This window comes from Macaca nemestrina, chromosome 5 (assembly GCF_043159975.1).
Source record: "Macaca nemestrina isolate mMacNem1 chromosome 5, mMacNem.hap1, whole genome shotgun sequence".
In the NCBI taxonomy this organism is placed as follows: domain Eukaryota; kingdom Metazoa; phylum Chordata; class Mammalia; order Primates; family Cercopithecidae; genus Macaca; species Macaca nemestrina.
The window spans coordinates 183,574,039-183,594,358 of record NC_092129.1 but is presented as its reverse complement, the minus strand read 5'-3'; the positions used below and the strand labels follow the sequence as shown (position 1 = coordinate 183,594,358).

At 41.3% G+C, this 20,320-nt stretch overlaps 1 protein-coding gene across 7 annotated transcripts in view; it reads right to left on the bottom strand.

Annotated features, from left to right (window-relative positions):
* LOC105464801 (exocyst complex component 2) overlaps positions 1-20,320 on the bottom strand; it is a 204,567-nt gene that overhangs the window by 172,016 nt on the left and 12,231 nt on the right. The window contains exon 1 of one of the 7 annotated variants that reach the window (XM_071097740.1): positions 1,669-1,801. The exons of the other annotated variants lie outside the window; for them this stretch is intronic. The gene's annotated coding sequence lies outside the window, so the exon portion shown is untranslated. Of the gene's footprint in view, positions 1-1,668; positions 1,802-20,320 lie in introns of those variants that run through there. 7 annotated transcript variants of the gene reach the window in all.

The window sequence follows — 20,320 nt, the reverse complement described above, 5'->3', positions numbered from 1 at the left end:
TCAGAAATGTCATTTTGATTTTCAAATTTAATATGCTTTTATATGTAAAAATCTATTTTCTCAGAGTTAGATGTGCCAATCAATGACTGTTTTACTAATTTTTATAGTCTTTGATGTAAGTTGTCAATTCTATTTTCTTTTTTCAGAAGAACCATGATCAAATTCATCACTTTCCACTTCAGTATTAACTCCTTTTTGCATTTTGCTATTTCCTTCCTACCTTTCTGGACTGAACACTTAGTCCATTTGTTTTCATTCTCTTTGCTTAATAACATTTAGAGCCACTATTTTTCCTACCTGTAGCTTTGATCATATAGCATTATTAAATAAAATTATGAAAAGCCACTGATTTGAACTGAGTTGCTGCATTACACCCAACAGAGCAACTCAAAATGGAGTCACTCATGCTAGGTTTCCAAATCACAAACCAAAATCTAAACTGTTTACCTGTAATATCTGACCTTGCAGGAAATCTTGAGGAATGCACTCAAGTTTCTTTTGTCGAATCTCTTTATTTACTTATTTAGTGAGCTTCCCTGATGCACATTTTAGATCAAGAGTCAGGAAACGGATTTAGGGGGACAGATCATTGTGTCAACAGGAGGCAGGACTAGATCGCAGGCCCAGACAGAGCAGCATGGGAAGGCTTGCATTGTGAATTTTAGCCCCAGATTCACTGCAAGAACAATACCAGTAATCTCAGACCCTCTGAAGGAAGTAAACTGCTCTTGCAGGACCCAGAAGACAATCCAAATACTGTGACTGCCCCAGCTGTGGAAGTGGGAAAGGGGGAACTTCCTCTCCCAAACACACACTCCCACTGAAGACGCTGAAGGTCTGTTTGCAGGAGAAGTTTCCGACTTTACCTGGAGCTGAGTCAATGTGGAGAGGCGAGTGAAATACAGTGGTAGAGGAAGCAGCAGAAAGGCCCTGGGAGCTCACTGTGTCCCCTTGCAGGTCATTCCTGCCTGGCACCACAGGGATTCATCTGGAAGGTGGCCTGAGGAGCAGGGGGTGCAACTCCACAGGGAGAAGGAAATCTCTAACTGAACTTTGTAACAATTTGAACGGAGTGAGAAGCCTCCTGGCCAGAACTTGGGAGAGGACGCAAATCCGGTGTGCAGACTCCACAGGCAGGGAGAGAACTCAGCCTTTTTAGTTCACAGCTGGGAGGCAGGTAGCCTGGGGCAGATTTTTAAGCCTATCTTGCCACTCAGGGCTGTTGTGGGGGGCACGGTGGTTGTGAGACCAGCCCTTCAGTTATGCGTGGGAGCTGGGTGAGGTCTGTGACTGCAGGCTTTCCCCCACTTCACTGACAAACTGCATGACTCAGCAGAGACAGCCATAATGCCAGGTACACAACTCCACCCCCATCCCCCAAGACTCACCCATCCCCATTCCCCAATCCTCCACCCCTCCCACCTCCCACCCCCCCACCCCCACCCCCCACCACCCCCCGCCGCCACCTGATTGTCCTTCCCTACCCAACCTGGTAGCCGAAGACAAAGGACACACAACACACAATCTTGGGAGTTCTAGGGCCCCACCCACCGCCTGTCCCTCTCCACACTACTACAGCTGATGCTTTCTGGAAAGCACCACCTGGCAGAAGGCCAACCAGCACAAAAATAGAGCATTAAACCACCAAAGCTAAGGACCCTCCTGCACCTTCTGCCACCTCCACTGGAACAGGCGCTGATATTCACGGCTGAGAGACCATAGATGGTTCACATCACAGGACTCTGTGCAGGCAACCCCCAGTACCAGTGCAGAGCCGGGTAGACTCGCTAGGTGGCTAGACCTGGAAGAGAGACAACAATCATGCAGTTCGGCTCACATGAAGCCACATCCACAGGAAAAGGGGGAGAGAACTACATCAAGGGAACACTTTGTGGGACAAAAGAATCAGAACAACAGCCTTCAACCCTAGACCTTCCCTCTGACAGAGCCTACCAAATGAGAAGGAACCAGAAAACCAACTCTAGTAATACGACAAAACAAGTCTCTTCAGCATCCCCCCAGAATCGCACTAGTTCACCAGCAATGGATCCAAACCATGAAGAAATCCCTGATTTACCTGAAAAAAAATTCAGGAGGTTAGTTATTAAGCTAATCAAGGAGGGATCAGGGAAAGGCGGAGCCAACGCAAGGAAATCAAATAAATACAAAAAGTGAAGGGAGAAATATTCAAGGAAATAGCTTAAAGAAAAAACAATCAAAAATTCAGGAAACTTTGGACACATTTTTAGAAATGTAAAATGCTCTGGAAAGTCTCAGCAACAGAATCGAACAAGTAGAAGGAAGAAATGCAGAGCTCGAAGGTCTACAAATTAACCAATCGAACAATGACAAAGAAAAAAGAAGAAAATATGAATAAAGTCTCCAAGGAGTCTGGGGTGATGTTAAATGACCAAACCTAATAATCAGTATTCCTGAAGAAGACGACAATTCTAAAAGCATGGAAAATGTATTTTGGGGGAACAATCATGGAAAACTTCCTCAGTCCTGCTAGAGACGCAGACATCCAAATACAAGAAGCACAAAGAACACCCAGGAAATTCACTGCAAAAAGATCATCACCTAGGCACACTGTCATCGGGTTATACCCAGTTCTGACTAAGGAAAGAGCTAAGACTAAGAGCTGTGAGACAGAAGCACCAGGTAATCTACAAAGGAAAACCTATCAGAGTAACAGCAGATTTCTCAGCAGAAAGCCTACAAGCTAGAAGGGTTTGAGGCCCTATCTTCAGCCCCCTCAAACAGAACAATTATCAACCAAGAATTCTGTATCCACTGAAACTATGCATCATATATGAGGGAAAGATACAGTCTTTCAGACAAACAAATGCTGAGAGAATTTGCCATTACCAAGCTAGTACTACAAGAACTGCTAAAAGGAGCTCTAACTCTTGAAACAAATTCTGGAAACACAACAAAACAGAACCTCTTTAAAGCATAAATCACACAGGACCTATAACAAAAATGCACGTTACAAAGCAAAAACAAACAAAAAAAAACCAACAAAAAAACAAAGTACACAGGCAACAGCATGATGAATGCAACAGTACCTCACATTTCAATACTAACATTGAGTGTAAATGGCCTAAATGCTCCACTTAAAAGATACAGAACCACAGAATGGATAAGAACTCACCAACCAATGATCTGCTGCCTTCAGGAGACTCAGCTAACACATAAGGACTCACATAAAGTAAAGGGGTGGAAAAAGGCATTTCATGCAAATGGACACCAAAAGCCAGCAGGGGTAGCTATTCTTATATCAGACAAAACAAACTTTAAAGCAACAGCAGTTAAAAGAAAGGGGAAATTACGTAATGGTAAAAGGCCTTATTCAACAGGAAAATATCACAATCCTAAACATATATGCACCTAAAACTGGAGTTCCCAAATTTATAAAACAATTACTAATAGACCTAAGCAATGAGACAGACAGAAACACAATTAATAGTAGGGACTTCAATACTCCACTGACAGCACTAGACTGGTCATCAAGACAGAAAGTCAACAGAAACAATGGATTTAAATGATACCTTGGAACAAATGGACTTAACAGATATATACAAAACACTTCATCCAACAACTGCAAAATATGTATTCTATTCAGCAGCACACGGAACCTTCTCCATGACAGACTATATGATAGGCCATAAAATGAGCCTCAATAAATTTAAGAAAATTGAAATTATATCAAGCACTCTCTCAGACCACAGTGGAATAAAACTGGAAATCAACTCCAAATGGAATCTTCAAAACCATGCAAATACATGGAAATTAAATAACCTGCTCCTGAATGAGCATTGGGTCAAAAACGAAATCAAGATGGGAATTAAAAAATTCTTCGAACTTAATGACAATAATGAAACAACCTATCAAAACCTCTGGGATACAGCAAAGGTGGCGCTATGAGGAAAATTCATAGTTCCAACCACCTGTATCAAAAGTCGGAAAAAGCACAAACAGACGTTCTAAGGCCACACCTCGAGGAACTAGAGAAACAAGAACAATCCAAACCCAAACCCAGCGGAAGAAAGGAAATAACCATGATCAGAGCAGACTTAAATGAAACTGAAAAAACAACAACAAAATACAAAAGATAAATGGAACAAAAAGCCAGTTCTAGGACGCTGAGGCAGGAGAACCGCTTGAAGCCGGGAGGTGGAGGCTGCAGTGAGCCGAGATCATGCCACTGCACTCCAACCTGGGCACCAGAGCAACACTTTGTTTCAAAAAAAACAAAAGCTGGTTCTTTGAAAAGATAAATAAAATTGACAGACCATTAGCATGATTAACCAACAAAAGAAGGCAGAAAATCCAAATGATCTCACTAAGAAATGCAACAGGAGATGTTACAACTGACACCACTGAAATATGAAAGATCCCTCAAAGCTACTATGAACACCTTTACACACATAAACTAGAAACCTAGAAGAGACGGATAAATTCCTGGGAAAATACAACCCTCCTAGCTTAAATCAGGAAGAAATAGATACCCTGAACAGACAAATAACAAGCAGCAAGATTGAAATGGTAATTTAAAAATTACCACCAAATAAAAGTCCAGGACCAGAGGGATTCACAGCAGAATTCTACCAAACATTCAAAGAATTGGTACCCATCCTTTTGACACCATTCCACAAGACAGAGAAGGAACCCTCCCTAATTCATTCTATGAAACCAGCATCACCCTAATATCAAAACCAGGAAAGGACATAACCAAAAAAGAAAACTACAGACCGATATCCCTGATGAACATAGATGCTAAAATCCTTAACAAAATACAAGCTAACTGAATCCAACGACATATCAAAAAGATAATCCACCATGATCAAGGGGGTTTCATACCAGGGATGCAGGGGTAGTTTAACATACACAAGTCAATAAATATGACGCACCACATAAAGAGAATTAAAAACAAAAATCACATGATCATCTCAATAGAGACAGAAAAAGCGTCAAAATTCAACATCCCTTTATAATTAAAACTCTCAGCAAAATTGGCATACAAACGACATATTTAATGTAATAAAAGACATGTATGACAAACCCACAGCCAACATAATACTGAATGGGGAAAAGTTGAAAGCATTCCCTCTGAGAATGGGAACAAGACAGGGATGCCCACTCTTACCACTCCTCTACAACATAGTACCGGAAGTCCTAGCCAGAGCAATCAGACAAGAGAAAGAAATAAAGGCATCCAAATCAGTGAAGAGGAAGTCTATCTGTCACTGTTTGCTGAAGATATTATCATTTACCTTGAAAACTCTAAGGACTCCACCAGAAAGCTCCTAAAACTGATAAAAGAATTCAGCAAAGTTTCCAGATACAAAATTAATGTACACAAATCAGTAGCTCTTCTATTCACCAACAGCAACCAAGTGGAGAATCAAATCAAGAACTCAACCCCTTTTACAATAGCTGCAAAAATAAAAAAAAAAAACTTAGGAATATGCCAAACCAAAAAGGTAGGTCTTTCAGAAGACCTCTACAGAGAAAACTACAAAACCCTGCTGAAAGAAATTGCAGATGACACAAAAAAAATGAAAACACAACCCATGCTCATGGATGAGTAGAATCAATATTGTGAAAATGGCCATACTGTCGAAAGCAATCTACAAATTCCATGTGCTCTCCATCAAAATACCACCATCATTCTTTTTTTTTCTTTCTTTTTCTTTTTTTTTGAGACGGAGTCTTGCTCTGTCGCCCAGGCTGGAGTGCAGTGGCCGGATCTCAGCTCACTGCAAGCTCTGCCTCCCGGGTTTACGCCATTCTCCTGCCTCAGCCTCCCGAGTAGCTGGGACTACAGGTGCCCACCACCGCGCCCGCCTAATTTTTTGTATTTTTTAGTAGAGACGGGGTTTCACCGTGTTAGCCAGGATGGTCTTGATCTCCTGACCTCATGATCCGCCCATCTCGGCCTCCCAAAGTGCTGGGATTACAGGCTTGAGCCACTGCGCCCGGCCTAATACCACCATCATTCTATACAGAATTAGAAAAAACAATTCTAAAATTCATATGGAACCAAAAAAGAGCCCACATAGCCAAAGCAAGACTAAGCAAAAACAACAAATCTGGAGGTACCACACTACCTGATTTCAAACTATCCTATAAGGCCATAGTCACCAAAACAGCGTGGTACTGACACACAGACCAGTGGAACAGAATAGAGAACCCAGAAGTAAAGTCAAATACTTACAGCCAACTGATCCTCGACAAAGCAAACAAAACCATAAAATGGGGAAAGGACACCCATTTCAACAAATGGTGCTAGGATAACTGGCTAGCCACATGTAGGAGAATGAAACTGGATCCTCATCTCTCACCTTATAAAAAAGTCAACTCAAGGTGGGTTAAGGACTTACACCTAAGACCTGAAACCATAAAAATTCTAGAAGATAATGTTGGAAAACCCCTTCTAGACATTGGCTTAGACAAGGATTTCATGACCAAAAATCCAAAAGCAAAGACAGTAGAAACAAAGGTAAATAGCTGGGACCTAATTAAACTAAAGAGCTTTTGCGTGGCAAAAGAAACAGCAGAGTAAAAAGACAACCCACAGAGTGGGAGAACATCTTCACAATCTATACATCTGACAAAGGACTAATATCCAGAATCTACAGTGAACTCAAACAAATCAGTAAGAAAAAAAAAACATTCCCATCAAAAAGTGGGCTAAGGACATGAATAAACAACTCTCAAAAGAAGATATACAAATGGCCAACACACATATGAAAAAATGCTCAACATCACTAATGATCAGGGAAATGCAAATCAAAACCACAATGCGATACCATCTTACTCCTACAAGAATGGCCATAATCAAAAAATCAAAGAATCAAAACACAGTAGATGTTGGTCCGGATGCGGTGAACAGGGAACACTTCTACACTACCGGTGGGAATGCAAACTAGTACAGCTGCTCTGGAAAACAGTGTGGAGATTCCTTAAAGAACTAAAAGTAGAACTACCATTTGATTGAGCAATCCCACTACTGGGGATCCACCCAGAGCAAAATAACTCAATACTCAAAAAAGATACCTGCACACACGTTTATAGCAGCACAATTCACAATTGCAAAATCGTGGAAAACCCAAATGCCCATCAATCAATGAGTTGATAAAGAAACTGTGGTATGTATATACGATGGAATACTATGAAGCCATAAAAAGGAATGAATTAACAGCATTTGCAGTGATGTGGATGAGATTGGAGACTATTATTCTAAGAGAAGTAGATCAGGGATGGAAAACCAAACATTGTATGTTCTCACTGATATGTGGGATCTAAGCTATGAGGATGCAAAGGCATAAGAATGATACAATGGACTTTGGGTACTTGGGGGGAAGAAGGGGAGGGAGGTGAGGGATAAAAGACTACAGGATATGGTGCAGTGTATACTGCTTGGGTGACGGGTGCACTAAAATCTCACAAATCACCACTAGAGAACTTACTCATGTAACCAAATACTACCTATATCCCAATAACTTACAGAAAATACAAATAAAAATAAGAGTCAAGAAATTATAGTCAAGAGAAATCTAGTCTGCTACCTATTCTTGTGAATAAAGTTTTATCAGAACACAGCCACATTCATTTGATTCCAAGTCATTAAGGCTGCTTTCTCACTAAAAGAGTACACCTGAGCAATAGCAACTGAGACCTCATGGCCAAAAACTACTACATTGCCCTTCACAAAAAGAGTGTGCCAATTCGTTAGGTGATGGTAAGTCAGCATCCTTTCTCCCAATAACATTCTCACATGAAACATTTTCAGCTGTAACTCCTTAATTTTCAGATGTAGAAGACACTTCTCTTGTTTCCAGCACTGGTATTTTCCTCATATTGACTGGAATATATCAGAAACTAGGAGGAAAAGTCAAAGCCACTGGAAAATACGTAAAGCCATCTTCACCATGGGAGTCATACTGATGCAAAACTGAGCAAATGATTCAAATGTTACTTATGTTTACAACAGGAACTTCAAAAACTGTTCAGCATCACTTCCAGAAAATTTAGGTCTATTAAATTATTATTTAGAATTGGGAAACTTGGTGCTTTGCTGTTTTGTTTTGGCACTTTACAACTTTTTTTTCTGAGCAGTTTTATTAAGTTTACAGAAAAATTAAATTGAAATTAGAGTTTCCATCTACCCCTTCGCTACCAGTCCCTCCTGTTTCCTCTGTTATTAACATCTTGCATTAGTGTGGCCGCTGTTATATAACTGATGAGCCAATACTGATGCACCATTAACTAAGTTCCACAGTTCACACTGGGGCTCTTTGTGTTGTACATTTTATGAGTTTTGACAAATGTATAACTTATAATTGCATGTATCCAATATTACAGTATCATACCGAATACTTTCACTGCCTTAAAAGTCCCATTTTCCCTCTTCTCTTAGCATAGCAATTATGTTAAAAAAAAAAAAAAAAAAAAAAAAAACATTTTTTCAGTGGCTATCTTAGAGTTTGCAATATGCATTTATAACTACACCAAATTCACTCTCAAATAACACTTTCCCCATTCATGGATAGTGGAAGTACCTTGTAACAGTATTCCCACTTTCTTCTTCTCATCCCTTACAACACTGGTGTCATTCATTTTAATTATCTATAAGCTATAATCACCATACGTTTTGTTGCTGTTATTCTTCAGAACTGTTGTCTGTCAGATCAATTAAGAAAAACTATTTTACCTTCATTCATCTACAATGCTCCTCCTTTCTTCGTGTAGATCTGAGTTTCTAATCTACATCATTATCGTTTTGTTGTTTTTTGATGAATATCTTTTAGTGTTTCTTACAAGGACGGTTCACTGGTAACAAAGTTCCTCAACTTTTGTTTATCGGAGAAAGTATTTCTCATTTGCTTCTGAAGGATAATTTCATTTGTATACAGAATTTGATGGTGATAAGTGTGACGACTGGAAGAAGACGTACCCAGACAGCTGAGCTGGTAAAGCATTATTTCTCAGTGTGTCTGTGAGGGTGTCTGGGGAAGTAACTGGCATTTGAATCAGTGGACTGAGTAAGAAAGCTCTGTTCTCACCCATTGTGAGCAGGCACCCCAAAGCCGGTTGAGGGTCTTGATCGAAAAGGCAGAGAAAAGGCAAATTCTCTCTTTTCTGGAACTGGGACACCCACCTTTTCCTGCTCTTGAATCACCAGAATGCCACGGTCTTCTGAGCTTTGCATTCCCAGGCTTATACCAGTGACCCCCCACCCCTCAGGTTCTGAGGCCTTTGACCTCACACTGACAGACACACTGTAGGCTCCCCTGGTTCTGAGGCCTTCAAACTTAGGCTTGCCAACACCTGTCATGGGACTTCTCAGCCTCCACAGTCATGTAAGACAGTTCCCCTAATAAATTCCCATCCATCCATCCATCCATCCATCCATCCATCCATCCATCCATGCATCCATCCATCCATCCATCCATCCATCCATCCGTGCATCCATCCATCCATCCATCCGTATCCTGTTGATTCTGTTTCTCTGGAAAGCCCTAATACACTGGGTTTTTTTCTTTCAGCACTTTATTTCACTTCACTCTATTCTTCCTTGCATGGTTTCTGAAGGGACATCTCATATGACTCTTATCTGTGCTCCCCTATAGTAAGTTGCTTCTTTCAAGAGTTTCTATTGGTTTTTAATTTTCTGCAATTGGAACAGGATATGCTTGAGTGTAGATTTTTGGTATTTGTCTTGCTCCATGTTCTCTGACCTCCCAGGATCTATGGATAGCTGTCTATTATAATTTTGGAAAATTTTCAGGCATTAATGCTTTAAATCATTTCCAGGAAGAGACTCAGCCATGCTGTGCTTCCATCATGTCTCCCCTACAGTCCCCTCATTGTTTCCCACGCTCTCTTCTGGGTGACGCATGATTTCTCCCTCTGTTGGCCTCCAGCATTCCAGAACTTAATTCCTCTGCCCTACCTTTTCAGGTGAAAGAAGTGCTCTTCTCATTGCCTGCAGAGCCCTGTGCTCACTGCTGAAATCTGCATTCTGCTGTCATCCTCAGCATCAGGTCTCTCAACACCTATCCCATCTGCTCCTTAGCCAACTAACTTTCACCATCCACTCATTCAGTCATCACTTTCTGTAGGAAGCTACACCTTCCCTCACCTCACTCCCCACCAACCTAACCTCCCTCAGCCCCAGGCTGGATTAATCGCACCCCCTCTATACTAATCTCTACCATTCAACCAGTAAAAGTAGAGAAACAGTGGTCTCTTGGGATCTACGAGTAATCGGTCCTGGGACATTCTGTGGTTACCAAAATCTGGGGATTCTCAGGTTCCCTACATAAAATTGCATAGTATTTGCATATAACCCATGCGCATCCACCAGCATACTCTAGATTACTAATCATCTCTAGATTACTTATAATACATAATACAATGTAAACTGGTATCAAACTGTACTGTTTTTGTTATTTTTTATTGCTGCATTGTTTTTCCTGAATATTTTCCATCTGTGGTTGGTTGAATCTGTCCATGCAGAACCCATGGATATGGAGAGCTGACTGTATTTCTTTATTACCTACGTGGTGCGAGGCACATGAAGGGGCTGAATAAATGCTTAGGAATGAACCTCTAACTGGTATGTCTGCTCCTCAAGGACAAGTGTTACCACCTGCAACTGTCTGCATCCCGCACCTGGCTGATCTCCCACACCTGGCTGATCTCCCACAACTGTCTGCATCCCGCACCTGGCTGATCTCCCGCATCTGTCTGATCTCCCGCACCTGGCTGATCTCCCGCACCTGTCTGCATCCCGCACCTGGTTGATCTCCCGCACCTGTCTGCATCCCGCACCTGGCTGATCTCCCGCACCAGGCTGATCTCCTGCACCATGTCCTTGAACTCCATGGAGCTCAGATTCTTCCTGCTCCATGTGAAATGCAGCAAGCACAGCTTGAACTCCCCACATTCCAGCTACATGCCAGATCTTTCCAGCCAACCTGAAACACAGGTGTCTGTGGAGGAAGATAAGGAACCTCCTGTGGTCCCCTGCCAGCCCTGAACGTTGCTAGAGGCAATGGCTGAGGTTATACATTCTGGCAAATTCTGCTGGTCCTAACCAAAGCTGCCCAGTATGAAGGGAGTCTCCTTTGGAGGACACACCCTAGGAACAGCTGATTCTGTCTGGGGTTCCACCACTGCTGCTAGTGCTGTGGGTGGAGGGGGAGGCCACAAGGCCATGCTGGAGGCTGTGCTGGGCCAGTCTTCATCTCAAGGGGAGGCAGAGGACTGGCAGGCACTTTGACTGTTCTGCTGGTCTTTCAACCTGACTCCTGATCCTCCTCAAGCCACTGACTTTCTGTTACAGGAAAAAGAAAATGTGGGAAGAGCAGGCTCGCTGCTTTGGGCCGGAGAGACCCTAGGCTCTACCCGGAAGGATGGAGAAGGACTGCAACAGCTGGTGGGATCAGCTAAGGAAAGGACTTCACAGTGATGGTGTGGCCCTCCAGCTGACGTGTCCGGTAGCCCATTAATGAGTCCAGAATTTCCCTGACATGTAGCCCAAGGACAGCATTAACTCAGTGTGCCAGGGGTCCTTGGAGTCAGGGAGTGGCTGGACGTAGTTTCAGTTCCTCTTCATAGCCCACATTTATCTGTGGGTCCCTCATGATTTCCTCTGAAGTGCCTCTCTTACTGGGGTTTGGGAGCAGGAATTTCTTTAGGTGTTCATATTCCACAGACATGTAAAGGGAATGTGGTATATACCTGCTTTGGAAGCTCTGCAATAGTTCTGTCCATTGTAAGACAGAAACCTGATGACCACCGACCACTGCATAGAGAGTGACTCCCAGGCCACCCACATCCACCGCAGAGCCATCGTACTTCTGCGTATGTTGCCTACAAGAGTTTCAGGACAGTGTAAGAAGCACTGACACAGAAGTTATCTACCCTGTTGCCAAAGGTGAGCTCGTTGCTAAAGCCAAAGTCTGTAAACGTGAAGTTCGGTTCAGCGTCCACACAAGCAGGTTCTTTGGCTGTATGTCCCTGTGCAGGATCCCCGTCTGGGGGCAGTACTATCTGTTGGATTCTGCCTTGGGCCAAAAACTTAGGCAGAGCCAGGGACTAAAACAGGTGCTTGGCATTTTACAATAATGACTCCTACTGAGGTCATAGCAAGAAATGGACCAATCACAGCTGAGGATAATCCACTGTGGTTTTCTCATTTTTGGTCTGAAGAACTTTTTTTTTAATTTAAAAAAAAAAAAAAAAGGCAGGGAGGAGGACTTCAAAGGGCTTTCTGTTCACACAGGTGACAGTGATCAATACTTTTCAATGTGGCAAATTAAATCCATAGAATGCTTCCCTCCAGTCTGAAAATCTGTAATTTTGACTTTTAAAAACTCATAGTGTCCACACTGAAAATATTCCTTTATCTTTAATCTCTGAATGATTGGTCTCAAAATGATGCCACAACTTGCATCACATAAGAAAATGTTCTGTTGCATAAGACACAATAAGGTAACTATTAACATCTATAGAGCTGAGGGTAAGACACATTTTCATTTCTTATTTAGAGTTTTGCCAAGTCTCTGGAATAAATTCCTCTTTTCCATGAGCCAGGGAACTTGCTATGTCCATTGGGGTATCTTTAAATGTAGAAGTTGCAACTGTAGGTCAAGAAAGTAAGTCTTTTTCAGCCAGGCACAGTGGTGCACACCTGTAGTCCCAGCTACTTAGGAGGCTGAGGCAGAAGGACCACCTGAGCCCAGGAGTTCAAGACCAGCCTAGGTAACATCATGAGACTCCATCTCAAAAAAAAAAAAAAAAAAAATTAAGCCTGGGCACGGTGGCTCATGCCTGTAATCCCAACACGTTGTGAGGCCAAGACAGGCAGATCACTTGAGGTCAAGAGTTAAGAGACCAGTCTGGCCAACATGGCGAAATCCCGTCTCTACTAAAAGTGCAAAAACTAGCCAGGCATGGTGATGCACTCCTGTAGTCCCAGCTACTCGGGAGGCTGAGGCAGGAGGATCACTTGAACCTGGGAGGTGGAGGTTGCAGTGAGCCGAGTCTGGGTGACAGAGTGAGACTGTCTCAAAACAACAACAACAACAACAACAAACTGTATTTGTTTTTTAAGCCACCAAGTCATTACGTTCCACATCCATATCATTCAGCATCAATGGGGGGTGTAGGTGCTAGGCACGGTGCCAGGTGCCAGGACCTGAGGGGAAGGAACCAGAAGCCACTTCATTTATTCCTTCTCTAAAACTCATCCTTGAATTTTTCAGATTCAAGTATTTGACCTATATCATTTGCTTCTCTCTAAAGAACAACTTTTAACATTTTAACTTCTTTTAATAGTTAAGGCAAATCTAATGGCAATAAATCCTCTCAATTTTGTCTGGAAAAATGTTTATTTCCCCTTCATGTTTGAAGGATAATTTCACTGGATGAGGAATACTATGTAGGTGGGTCTCTTTTCCTTACTTGCTTGCATGGTTGCTGAAAAAAAGTCTGATGTAATTTCCATTCTTGTCTCTCTTCATGTAAGGTGTCCATTTCATCCCTAACCCCAGCTTCCCACAGTATCCTTCAGTATTTTGTTTTTTATTTTTCTACAGTTTGAATACAATATGCTAAGTGTAGATTTTTTCTTTTCTTTTCTTTTTTTTTTTTTTTGGTACTTTCCTGCCTACTGTTCTCTGAATTTTCCAGATCTGGGAATATCATTAATTACGAAAAACTCTCAGCCATTATTATGGCAAATATTTCTTCTGTTCTTTTCTTCCTTCCCCTTCTTGGTTCCCACTACACATATGTTATACTTTGTGTAACTGTACCACAATTCTTGGATGTTCCATTCCATTTTCTTCAACCTTTTTTCTCTATTATAGTTTCTGAAGACTCTACTGACATTTCTTCCAGTTCACTGATTCTTTCCTCAGCCATGTCCGGTCTACTGATGTGCCCATCAAAGGCACCTTCTCTTCTGTGAGTTATTTCTACCATTTCTTTTCTATTCCTTCTTCAAGTCTCCATCTCTCTATTCACATTACTGATCTGTTGCATGTTATCCACTTTTCCCATCAGGGCCCTCCGCACGTAATCACAGCTGTTTTAAATTACCGGTTCGATCATCCTAACGTCCTCACCACACCTCAATCTGGTTCTAATGCTCGCTCTGTTTCTTCCAAATGGGGTTGTTGTCTTTAGTTTTTGCCTTGTCATTTTTTGTTCAAAGCTGGATATGCTGTATTGGTTAAAGCAACTCAATACTGGTCTCCCACAGAAATTTTCATCCCAACTAAGAAGTTGGGATGCTCTGTATCTGCCTGTTGTCTCTCTTATTTGGGGGACAGTAGTTTACCCTGTGACCTCAATTTTCTGATAGATACAAGAAAAGTGGCTGATTTTCAGTTTGTTTAGCTTTTTCCTTATTGTGAGGATTAGAGTGGGGACCTCCAAGCTCCTTACGTCTCAGACCAGAAACTGCAAGAGTTTTGTTTTCGGTATCTATATAAGTAAGTTGCATTCTTATAAAATTAAAGTACATTTTACAATTCACTAAGAGCTTTAGTGTATGTGATTTAAATGATAAGGTAAATTTCATTAAGTTTGTAGACTCTGTTTTAAAATTCACGACCGGGCGCAGTGGCTCACCCCTGTAATCCCAGCACTTTGGGAGGCCAAGGCGGGCAGATCACTTGAGGTCAGTAGTTTAAGACCAGCCTGGCCAACATGGTGAAAACCATCTGTACTAAAAATACAAAAAAAATTAGCCGGGCATGGTGGCGGGCGCCTGTGATACCAGCTACTCAGGAGGCTGAGGTAGGAGAATCACTTGAATCTGGGAGGCAGAGTGCATGCAGTGAGGCAAGATTGCATCACTGCACTCCAGCCTGGGTGACAAAAGTGAGACTCCATCTCAAAAAAAATTCACATTTATCAAAGAAAAAAGATAACAATACAATTGTCTTTTATTTGCACTGGTTAGTGTTCCATTAAATTAGTGCCACTGAAGCCTCAACAGTATTTGGCTCAAAAGTTAAGCTGTGAAACTGCAGCAGTCATATTTTATTTATTCAGAAATATAAAGTGCACTTTTTAAACTATCTGGAAATAGAAAAGATCTCTATTTCTTGGAATAACAGATTCCTTAGGGTGAGGAGGAGCAAAACCTTTTCTAATAGTACAGATATTTTGAGATCTATGTTTTCAAAAGTACAGCATAATGCACCAAGGCCTCATTTACTAGACGCCATCAGTAACGAGGGGTTCTGCCTCGAGGAAATCTCCAAACAAATCAGACTTACACTTCAAAACTCAAAAAACATATATAAATTTTTACTATGTTGGCAGGGATCATTCTCATCTGTATTTGCTTTCCCAATATGAAGCACAACTGAACTTGAAAATATGATAATTAAAAAGTATGAAATATTGCAAGAAATACCAAAATGTGACACAGAGACATGAAGTGGGCACATGCTGTTGGAAAAATGATGCTGAGACACTTGCTTAAATACCGGGTTACAACAAACTTCATTTTGTTTTTTTTAAAACAAGCATTATCTGTGAAATGCAGTATCCACAAGGCACAATAAAGCAAACTGCAATCAAGCGAGGTGTGACTGCAAACTCTCTAAACTCCTCAAAATCCAAAAATGAGAAACTGAGAACTACCAACACATTTAATCAAATTTTATATTACTATGCTTGGTTCAAAGAACAACAGCACAAACTCTGAGCTAGAAATTAAGCAAAAATACCAAATTGATCATAATTCACATGCAATTAGCCAAATTTGAATCATTATACCAAAATAGATAAGGCCAAAATGAGTTTTTTATTGCCATGATAATTACAGAACAAGTGGTTCCAAATGAATGATAAAGACTGCTGACATGATTACTTCCTTTCCCTCAATAATTCTATAAAAAAATAATAAAGACAGAATTTGCTGAGCCTTGAAAATGACTTATTTATTCTTTTAGCTAGCTAGCCTTTGGGTCATGTTTCCTCAAAAAAGTTCATGTACTCGGTTAAAAAAAAATTACCTTGTACTAAATATGAACTGTGAACACTTATCAAAGCCTTGCAGTAATAATGAGGGTAAGCTATAGTGGAAAAAAAGAAAATGTGCAAAACACAATAATTTCAAAAACTGCTGGGAGAAATGAGTAAGCTACTGTAAAGGCTTTTCTCTCATACTCTTTTCCAGATCAAATTCATGCCTCTTCTCCTTGGCAATGAGAAACTACCGTACTGATCTCTTCTCTTCTCTGCTACTAAATCCTGAAGCTGTGGTACAAAAAGGCCTGGCCCTTGTATTAACCACGTTTGTTTGTTTGTTTTCAGTGCATTATGATGCTTTGACATTTTGGAGCCTGTGGACCAGGGAAGGGACTGCCCCTCTGAGAACTGACTAATTCACTGAGGTCACAAACTACTTGCCTTGACTGAGTACCCACCTTCAATTAGGCTCCTCCAGTCAGGGACACTGCCCCCAGCCCTACATACCCCCGGGTGCCAGCCAACTAGGGACCATTCCTACAGCCCAGAGCCCTCCAAAACATTATTCAAATGATCCAATCCTAAACTCGCTCAGCTTGCCTACCCTGCCTAGCCATTCCTTCCTGTGAAAACCACAACAAAGCCTTCGGCCCACGCTTTCCCCTCGCTCCCTCTGCCTCCTGGCCTACCCCCAGTGCTTCCTGTGGGACACAGCTTGCCCATCCTCCTGGAACTGTGAGTAACACAGTTTTCCACAACAATCTTATCCTACTCTGTTGGCCTCACCCTACCCAGATGATAATAAAACCTACATTTTAAAAGTCTTCCCTTTTCAACCTTTCTGAGCCACCGTGACTCAATACTAATTCTCCCTCTTCACCAAAAAACGAGACTCTCAGGCTGGGGGTGGAGGAAACAAAGCAAAAAACATTTCGAAATTCTCAACTCCTTTAAGTACTTTAGGGGGAACTGGTCATGGTAATAGCATTGTTCTTTGCTTTTCTTTTTGTTCCTTTATTCAAATCATCACGGAAGGTCAGTGAAGGTGCGCAGACATTCAGGAGTGCTTGAACAGACGTGTTCTCCATTCTAAAAGAAATGGGTGCCACGTCAACCCACTGCCTTAAACCTCTTCAACATCATGGAGAGGACAGGTTCCTCTGGTGACTCTGTGGTTTCCCATATTATACTTTATGGGGATTCTGACCCCTTCATTAGTGGGTTAAAGTTTTTGTGTTTAGTGCACAGTTAGCATTTGAGGTGGTGTATGTAGGAATACACATGGCTCTTGCCTTTATTTAAAATATTTTTCAATATAAAATCAGAAACAATACAAATTACATGAGGACACAACCAGCCATCCATCAACAGATAATATAACTTAGATATTAAGCAAACATTGATGACTTATCCAGGTCTTTTTTTTTTTTTTTTTTTTGAGACGGAGTCTGCCTTCCACGTTCAAGCAGTTCTCCTGCCTCAGCCTCCTGAGTAGCTGGAATAACAGGCATGTGCCACCATGCCCAACTATTCTCCTGCCTCAGCCTCCTGAGTAGCTGGAATAACAGGCGTGCACCACCACACCCGACTAATTTTTGTATTTTTAGTAGAGACAGGGTTTCACCATGTTGGTCGGGCTGGTCTCAAATTCCTGACCTCGTGATCTGCCTGCCTTGGCCTCCCACAGTGCTGGAATTACAGGCGTGAGCCACTGTGCCTGGCCTTATCCAGGTACTTTTCTATGTTCTTGCCATGCAATAATTTTTAATCCTCAAAACTCCCCTATGAGGATGGCTCATTAAATACTTTGTCCAATACTCCACAACCAATAACTATCACAGCAGGAATCACACCCAGGCAGTTTGCCTTAGGAGCTGTGCTTATAATCTCTCTCTCTCTCTCTCTCTCTCACCCACACACGCACACACACACTCTTCACGTTGTCCTTCACATATGAAAAGGGCCCCCCAAAAGAACTGTTTTCCCTGAAGTGCCTGCCTCCCTGACCAGTTCTTCAGTGTGACCATGAGCATGTAATGAGAGATGCTACCTGGCACGAAAGACGTGACCAACAGTGTTTAATCAGTGCCCAGTGGCCTGACCAATATGGGGTAAAGAACGCCGGTGTCATTAACACCACACTTTTGCCAGACAAATCAAATTGTTCAGCTATGGAGAGGTAGAAAAGACATTTAACCAAGAGTCAGACGGCAGAAATTCAAATCCTAACTATATGATTTATTCAGGTCCCTTTAATTTCTATCAGTTTTCTCATCTTAAAATAGGAATAATAACTAAATTCACAGGAATCCTGTAAGGATTAAATGGAATCATGTGTACCAAAGATCTCTGCAAACTTTAAAGCCCAAAATAAAAGTAACATAGTGTTGCTACCATTCCCGCTTCAAAAACTAACTTTAGGTGAATTCGTGGGCCGGGGGGTCATCAGCTGTGCTGCCATGCCAGAGACTGGGGGAGCAAGGAGGAGAACGGCCTTCAATTGTTTGAAGATAGAAAGTATTTTAGTCAGAGAAAATAGAAAAACTGTTTAAGATCTGTGCTGCATAACTTAAGAAAGATGAAAGCAGCAGGCAGAGAGGCCTGACACAAAATAGGAACAGTACACAACCGTGATGATCTCCCAGAAGCAGGGCACAGGGCTCCAGGGCAAGTGGGGAAAGCGCTTCTTTAAAGCCACAGCACTGCAGTACGTAACACGGTGGGAAAATTCCAAACACTGAAGATGGGCCGTAGTCAGGACAGCCAAAGATTAAGCTGAATTTTATTCTAAACAAACAACTTCTTTATTTTCTTGCCTCTTAATTTTTAGCATATTAACTCCAATCCCAGAAATGTTTCAGTCACAGTCCAAAAGCATAATGTTCTTGCTTACATAACTTCAAACATCTATATAGTTAAAGAATTCCTGGTGATTTAAAAAGCCAAATATACATATAATTTTAATTATATGTATATTAAAAAAAACTACAAGAACATAAAGTAAGTGTATATTACAGCTTTAGTATGGAAGGACAACATTTGGACTTGACAGAAAAATCACAACGGTGAACACACTAAGTTCTTGGCCATAAAGAAACATACGTCTTCTATAAGTTACTAAATAAAAGACAACAACTCTAAAAGCCAAACAGGAAGTCTGCAAAAATATTCAAAATGTCAAAATACAAATAACTTTATTATATAAACAGCTCACAAAAATCAATCCAGAAAACACCAAGAGCTTCAAAAAAAAAAAAAAAAATAGAGAAGGTATAAGCTTACAGTTCACAACAGAGGAGATGCAACCAACCAACAAAACCCAACCTCAGAGAAACGCCAACTGAAACGGAGGTTCCACTGCCGGCCTATTAACACCACAAGCTATTTAAGATGATCTGAAAGGATCCTCGTTCTCAGCTGAATCTGCACACAGCTCGCACGCGTCGCCGGCAGCAGCACAAATGGTTCCAATACTCCGAAAAATAATTTGACCACGTGCGTCAAAGCCTTCGATGTGCTTCCACACTTTGACTCAAAACGTATTCTTGAAAAGTGGACGACGACTAAAATAATTCATACTGTGGGGATTGTTATTAGGCACGAAGATTCCCATAACTGCAAAAATGTATTACAGCAAGAGGGGGAAAAAATGGAAACATCCACCAAAACATCCAGTAAAATGTGAAGGTTCAGTCAAGGAAATATTACGCAGCCAGCGAAACATTACGAAAAACATGCAAGACCAAGAGAATGCTTACAACAAATTAGTAAAACAGACATAGGTCTAAATAAACAGGCAGATAGGTATGAACAGACAGATGTACAGAAAAAGTTCCTAGAAGGAAGTATTCTAAAAGGCCAAACGGTTTTATTAACAAGGGTAGGATTATTAGAGATTAAACAGCTTGTCAAAAATCACAGCAATTAAGTGAAAGAGGTGGCATTCAAAACCAGGCCCTTGCTCTGTGCTATTCTCCGGACGACTGTTTTTTTTTTGTTTTTTGTTTTTTTTTTAGTATTTATTATGGAAATCTTAAACATACATAAAAGAAGAGAGACTAGCATAAGGAACCTCCAAGTTCCCATCACCCAGCTTCAACATTCTATCTCTTGTTTTAGCTGCCTCTCCTCCTCAACATACTTTTATGTTGTTTGTTGAGGGAGCTCTTTCAAGCATTGTATCATTTCACCCATAAATGATTTAGTTCGTATCTCTACAAATGACATCGCGCCCAGTCCCAGCTCAACTTTTCCATATGGTCTAAAAGTTATTTTGGAGTTGATGTGTTAGAATCAGGACCCAATCAATGTTTCT